At 39.6% G+C, this 7,385-nt stretch overlaps 1 protein-coding gene across 1 annotated transcript in view; it reads right to left on the reverse strand.

Annotated features, from left to right (window-relative positions):
• LOC149319602 (chloride intracellular channel protein 6-like) overlaps positions 1 to 7,385 on the reverse strand; it is a 150,132-nt gene that overhangs the window by 110,064 nt on the left and 32,683 nt on the right. The window lies entirely within an intron of this gene.

Raw genomic sequence — 7,385 nt, forward strand, 5'->3', positions numbered from 1 at the left:
AGCCTTTGACACTGTTGATCACTGTCTTCTAGTTGATATACTTTCTGACCTTGGCTTTCTCAGACTCTGTTCTTGACTGGTTTAGATCTTATTTGTCAGACAGATCTTTTGCGGTGGTCACAGGTGATCAGACTTCTTCTCCTGTTCCCTTATCTGTTGGGAGTTCCCCAGGGCTCTGTTCTGGGTCCCCTTCTGTTTTCTCTCTACACACTGTCCTTAGGTAAACTCATTAGCTCTTTTGGTTTTTCCTACCATCTGTGTGCCGATGACACCCAGTCGTTTCTTTCCACCCCTGACCTTTCTCCAAGGCTTGAACAGCAAGTTTCGTCTTGTCTCACAGCTGTCTCACAGTGGATGCGCCATCGGCGTTTGAAGCTCAACATGTCCAAGACGGAGCTTCTTGTCTTTCCTCCTAAGTCCACCCTTCAACACTCCTTTTCTGTCTCTGTGGACAACATTTGTATTCAACCAGTCCAGCAAGCCCGCAGTCTTGGCTTTATCTTTGACTCTTCTCTGTCGTGTATCCCTCAGATCCAGACCACAGCCAAGGCTTGTAGATTCCTTTTGTACAATATTGCCAAAATCCGACCATATCTCTCCGCCTCTACAGCCAAGATCCTGGTCCATGCCCTAGTGGTCTCACGACTTGATTACTTCAACATCCTCCTGGCTGGGCTTCCTCTTTCTCACCTCCATCCTTTAATTTCTGTCCAGCATTCAGCTGCACGCATTATCACATCTGCCCATCGCTCTGACCATATCTCTTCTTTGTTGGCATCCCTTCACTGGCTTCCCCTCCCTTTCCACATTCAATATAAGCTCCTGCTGTCAACGTTTAAAGCCCTCCATGGGCTGGCCCCTCCTTATTTATCTGACCTTCTTCCTCCTCACCTTCCCACTCGGGCCCTCCGCTCTGGTAGTCAGGGTCAGCTGTCCCAGCCCAGGATTTCCTCTGCCCCATCTCGGATTCGCCCCTTTTCACTTGCTGCCCCTCACTCCTGGAACCTTCTTCCCCCACAAGCAAGAGCCATCACTTCTTTAACCAGCTTCAAAACAGAGTTGAAGACCATCCTGTTCAGAGAAGCGTTCCCAGGCATTGCGTGATTGTCACTTGCTATTTGATGTTCTTTTTTGTTGCCTGTTTTATTGAACCTTTTCCTGTATTGCTATGTATTTTATATGTATTATCCTATTATTTCTTAGATTGTATGCCATAGACAGGTTTACTCTTTTATATTTATTGTTTTTATGTATAGCGCTATATAAATAAATAAATAAATAAATAAATAAATAAATAAATAAATAAAGTCCTCCATTTTGAGCATGCTTAATAAGCATGCATTTATATTAATGCTTTTTGAATTTTGTTTGTTTGTTTTTTAGTTGTTTGTATCCTCCATTTACAAAATATGTCCTACGTTTGGGGGCTAAATTTTGTCCTACATTTTTCCATTTGTCCTGGTTTGGAGGTAGACAGTTATGGCAACTCTAGCTGTGGTAGGAAAGTTTTTTATATGGAAACAGTGATGCAACTTTAATTACAGATTGCAATGACAATAATACAGTAGCAGTATGTAGGTCAGTAAGTAATCTTTCTTCATGATCCTGTGGTCTCATGTTGCTGTATACAGCAACTTCTGCAGAATGACTGATATGTCTGTTTCCTTTAATGAAGTTTAATTTTAATTTATGCCTTCTCTGTGATAGATTTAAGGGGCCTTATATAGGTGGTATGATGCAGCATTTACTCAGATTGCATTATATTACGCAATCAAATGTCCATTTAAGGAAGAAAAGGTAAAAAGCAAGAATTTGCCTATATGGTGCTAAATAGGGATTGCTCTAAAATTCAGAAGTAGACATACATTGGTCAGCAAATCACATAAAACTAAATCTAATTACTAATCCTAGCTAAAGAATGCCCACTAATTCAACTGCAGAATGGTAAATCAACACCTCTGTACACTCCATTGATTCAATGTGTCTGTTCTGTTTGGTACTGTCAAATGGATTTAGGCCTTAGGTCCAACAACTGTCCACTGTTATTTGACCTACATATATATTTTCCAGTCACCACTTCTTTCAAAGAATGATCTTCCTCCAGACTGTCACAGCCCACACTAAATTAATTTGTCTGTCTATGGCCTCAGGTTGCACTTCTGAGAATGCTAGCTATGCAAATGAGGGAAACAAATGTGACAGGTGCTTCTTCTTACTCATTTGACCCACTTGGTGCTGTTCAGGATCTTGGCAGATGTGGGGGTTGCACATGGGAGTATTTAACAGAGGAAGAAGAGTCACCTGAGTTAAAAGCTGCTCTTATTATGCAAATGTAATTATCCTCCATTAGGTGCACATGTGCTTTCCAAACATGCTAGCTTATGAATTTGAGCATTGTCACACCCCACCTAGTCTAAGGCCATAGAACTGTACAACAAGAGAAGACTTCAAGATGTTCTAGTGTAATCTCTTGCCTTAAGGCAGGAGCCATTTTACTTGCTCACTGACTAACATGGATCTGCTCTTGATCATTTTGTATTGTATACCTTCATTATGCTCTTTGATAAACAGGAAACAGCTACTTGATCAATCCTAGCCAGTCGCTCCAGGAAAATGTGGCTTAACTGGCCAGGACTGTTCTCTGTTTATCTACTCTTTTGAGAATGGCATGGATGTAAGACAATTCAAGAGAAGAATTAGTATCTGAGAATTAAAACTACTCTAGCTCTGAAGAGTCTGTAGGAATTAATTAATCTACCAATTTTGTTTTCTTCCCATTTCTCATTGTAACTTTGGTTCATCCTTAACTTTGAACAAATAGGTTTACATGAAAATTTGCATCCATTTCTGTGTGCACTTCCCCTAATTTTTCCCCTACTATATCCAATCTGTTTTCGTAATGTAATACAGCATTAATAATATTTTCACAAACATTTTTTCCTGTACTTTTTTGCAATAAACTCATTTTTGTACATATTTTATTACAGAAATATGAATTTCAAAGGCTAATTGAGCTTCAGTTGGCATATTGTAAGTGAAAAATTAGTTTAAAATCATAATGCCAACTAAATAAATTGCTCCAGTATGACTACAACAGAGGTACTTTAAAGGAAGCAATTAGTTAAAATGATGATGTGAACTCTGAAAATACAGACAGTAAAATCTGGCTGCAGCCTCTGCATACTAACTTGCAAGTAAGTACTGTATGAATAAAGGACAGGGCTTATAGTTAAGCAAATATGCATAATATCTGTAAGTAAACATGCATATGATCAATTTGATTTTGTTTTCTACTCAGTTGACAAAACTCCCAGAAATGTTAGGTTTTGATTGAATGAATGGATGCTGTTCAGGGTGAGCCCAAGACATTTCTGCTGACTGATAATGGACAAGATGTTGTTGCTGTTGTTGTTAACTAACCTAAAGTCAACCTTGACTCATGGCAACTCTGTGGATGAGACATCTCCTAGACTTCCTGTCTTCCACTGCTCTGCTTACATTTTGCAGACTGATGGCCGTGGTCTCCCTAATTTAGTATAGCCATCTGGCATGCAATCTTCCTCTTTTTCTACTCCCCTCAGTCTTTCCCAGTATTATTGTATTTTCTAATGAGTCATGCCTTTTCATGATGTGACCAAAGTATGACAGTCTCAGTTTGATCATCTTGGCTTCTAGGGGTATTTCAGGCTTGATCTGTTCACGAACCCATTTGTTTGTCTTTTTGGCTGTCCATGGTATCCTCAGCACTCTTCTTGAACACCACACCTCTAATGAGTTGATTTTCCTTTTATCCTCTTTCTTCACTGTCCAGCTCTCACATCCATACACAGTGACTGAGAATAACATGGCTTGGACAATTCTAAATTCAGTGGTTTAGAATTCAGTATAACTTTACTCTTTAGAATCTTTTCTAGCTCCTTCACAGCTGCCCTCCCATTCTTACAGTCTGTGCAAATTGGCCATTAAAGATGCATGCCCTGACTCTGTCCCCATGGTGGTGTGATGCTGTGTGCTGCAGATATAGATGGCACAGCACCAAAGGAGCACCATAAAGTTGTGGTGTGGCACCTAGGGCACCCTTTCTAGGGTGCAAAAAGGACCTGCTTTTTGCTGCTCCTTTTTTGCACTGTGGAAAGGCCAGATCGGGGCCGCAGCGTGCAGTTGCCGTGGCTCCGATCTGGCTCTAAAAGGGCCGGTCTGCATAGCCCTTAAGTCTTCTTCTTATCTCTTGACTGCAGTCTCCGTTCTGTTCAAATTTTGATCCAAGGTATGAGAAATCTTTAACTATTTTGATCTCCTCATTGTCTAGGTTGAATTTAAGTATGTCTCCCATGTTCATTATTTTTGTTTTCTTTATGTTCGTCAACAAGATGATATCCTCTCCTTTCATGCACAGAAACCTGTTGGCCCTGTAGCTGATACCTAGTGGGATAGCGTTCTGCACCGCAGCTGAGGGCAACAGGCTAGAGTGTGCAGGACAGCATGGCTGCAATCCTACATTAGCTTAACACAGCAGAATGTTCCTCTAGTGTATCCCACAAAGCATACAACCAAAAGACAGCTTTTCTTAACACATTGTCTAGTGCATAACAATGAGATAGTTTAGCTGGTGCCAGAACAAGAGCACATTCTGATGTAAATCACATTAGCCGTTGGAGATTACCTGCCTCTAACCTTTCAGGTGCTCTTGTTGGCTATGTCTTCTTAAAGATAGTATCTCATTCATTCAGGTCACAGCCAATCATACTTGGGAAATTTTTAAACAGTGCACATGTGAGTGCAACTGTTGCAAGACACTGCAGCACTTTCTTTCACTAGGTATGATGAATGCCCTGCTAATAGGCTGGAAGTTATTTGGGGAGGATAGTCCATGAGGCAAACAGACTTCCACCCATTTGCCATGCCACTGGGTGAATTGTATCATCTTGTGATCTGGTCTAGCACTGCTCCTTGTGTTCTTCTGACTCTTTTTTTAGGATATGACTCTAACAATGACTTTCAGCTGGGTCATTTCTGTCAGCATACTTCATTGGTTTTTACCGAGGAAACATTGTTAATTTACATGATGAATGAGAAAAAGATGTATATGATAAGAATCTAAATTAGTCATGCATAGAGTAATTTGAAATCAATGACAGTTAATATAGTCATGCCAGCTCTTTCCACTTTGCTTATATTTTGTTTATATTCTGCTTTTTTCACATTGAAGCTCATGATGGTGTACACATTTCTGTACCCATTCCCATATTTCAAATTTTAGAACAGTCCTGCAAGGTAGATTATAGAGAGAGTGCTTGGCCACACAGTGAACCTCAGGGCAGACTGGAGATTTTGTCCATGATCTTTTCTTTCTTTGAATAGGGAATTACAGGAGCAGAATGGCAGGCAGATAATCCATCCTCTTAAGCCACACTCACAAACATTAAGTAGTGTTGACCAGTGTATTTGTTTGCACAAGTACATAATTCAAAATCAGGTGCAATTTTTTTTTAAAAAAAATCAGGCAGTGACAAAAATCAGATAAGGATTATCAGGACTTTTGCTCCATACCTCTTACATTCCTAAATTAATCTCGGCTAGTTGTATCTTTTAAAGAGACACTTTCACTGACTTCACGATCCACTGTGCCATATAATTAAGTGTGCTTCTGAAGCTAATATCCACCTTCTACACACTTTCATAATTTTGAATTGTGTGTCTCCTTCACACTGCACAGTTATAGCATTTTGATACTATGTAACTACAATGACTCAGTCCTATGGAGTTCTAGGATTTGCAGCTTGATGGAGCACTGGAGCTGACTTGCAAAGAATTCTAAGTACTGTTCCCCAAACTGCAAATCCCAAGATGCCATAGGATGGAGCTATAGCACTTCAAAGTTGCATCAAAATGATGAAATTGTGTAGTGTGAAAGAGACTTTGATTTTAGTCTGGAATAGGACCCTGGTATACATACTAGAATGGGGAACCTTTGGCCAGTCATATGTTTTAGACTACAATTCTAGTCAGTTTGTCCTAGTATGACAATGAAAATGGTATGTGGGAGTGTAGTCCAAAAGGTTTGCAGTACATGACACATTTTAAAGGGTTATTTCCTGAGTTTCCCCCCCTTGGCTGGGCAATTGTGACACATGTTCTTGAATATTTTGACTTATGAAGCTAATTGCTGATATAAAGGCTACAAAAAACATGTTTGCACTAAAATGCTTGATGATGCAGCTGTGTTGTGTTTTAGTCTAGTTTTATGGCAACTTTCTGTGCCAGTATCATAGAGTCCTCACGGCCATCACTAAATAGTTTCACCCTGAGGGAAGTGAGTCAGGCACAGTTGTTGAAGTTATTCTTGTGGAGAACAGTTTGATATTAGAATGGGAAGAAAGTTTTTAGGTTTGATTTCTGCTTAGACATATATTTACTTCTCTCAGGATCAGGATCAACAACAACATCACCATCATCAATCTTTACTTGTACCCTAACTTTTGCCCTTATAAAGTCCCACTTTCTCCAACCAGTTAAAGAAACAAATAGCTCCACAAATCACATCCAGAATGGCCCAGATACAATTTAGGCTGTTCGTAGAGGCTTGTCTGGCACTGAATCTGATGTTTTTGTAGTGCTGGATGAATACCTTCAAGGATTCTTCTATTTTTTATAGATTTTTATAGATATTTTTAATATAAATACTAGATTAAAATACTTTGTAGGCACTAGATCCCATCTGGTCCTGGAACCTAAGCAAGGTCAAGCCTGGTTATTACTTGGATGGGAGACAGCCAAGCAAGACCTGATCCTGTAGGCTATATTTCAGAAGAAAGAACTGGCAAAACCACCTCTGAGTATTCCTTAAGAAAACCTTCTGAAATTCATGGGGTTAATATAAGTCAACAGGTGACTTGAAGGTACATATATACATAAGGCTCCATTGAGAACACATTCTAGAGTCAAGGTGCCACTGTGGAGAAGACCTGATCATGAATGCTTCTTATTACCATGTGACAGGATTTTGATAAGTTGGGAAACAGCATTAGCAGCTACCATAAATGTTTGCATAGAAAGTAACATTTCACTAGGCCAGGCATATCCCATCAAAACACAGGAATTGCAAGAAATGCTACACATAGTGGAATTTTTCCATGTATGCAGTAAAAACCCTCTCAGGCTTTGGTCCAGGAAATCCTGCAATTAAAATGTTGCTGAATATAAAATCTCCACAGTATAATATAAAACCTCTGCTCCAGATACTGAAATAGATGTAATAGAAGTACCAGTTCTGAAAGAAATAAAAGCAAAAGTAGCTATGTCTACTGGTAAGAAAATTCTCAGATCCACAGCAGGGCAATACTGTTTTAAGGCCAACCAAATATATAGGGGAAAAATAGTCTTCA

This window comes from Sceloporus occidentalis, unplaced genomic scaffold (genome assembly GCF_023333645.1).
Source record: "Sceloporus occidentalis isolate IW3139 unplaced genomic scaffold, rSceOcc1.0.p SCAF_2, whole genome shotgun sequence".
In the NCBI taxonomy this organism is placed as follows: domain Eukaryota; kingdom Metazoa; phylum Chordata; class Lepidosauria; order Squamata; family Phrynosomatidae; genus Sceloporus; species Sceloporus occidentalis.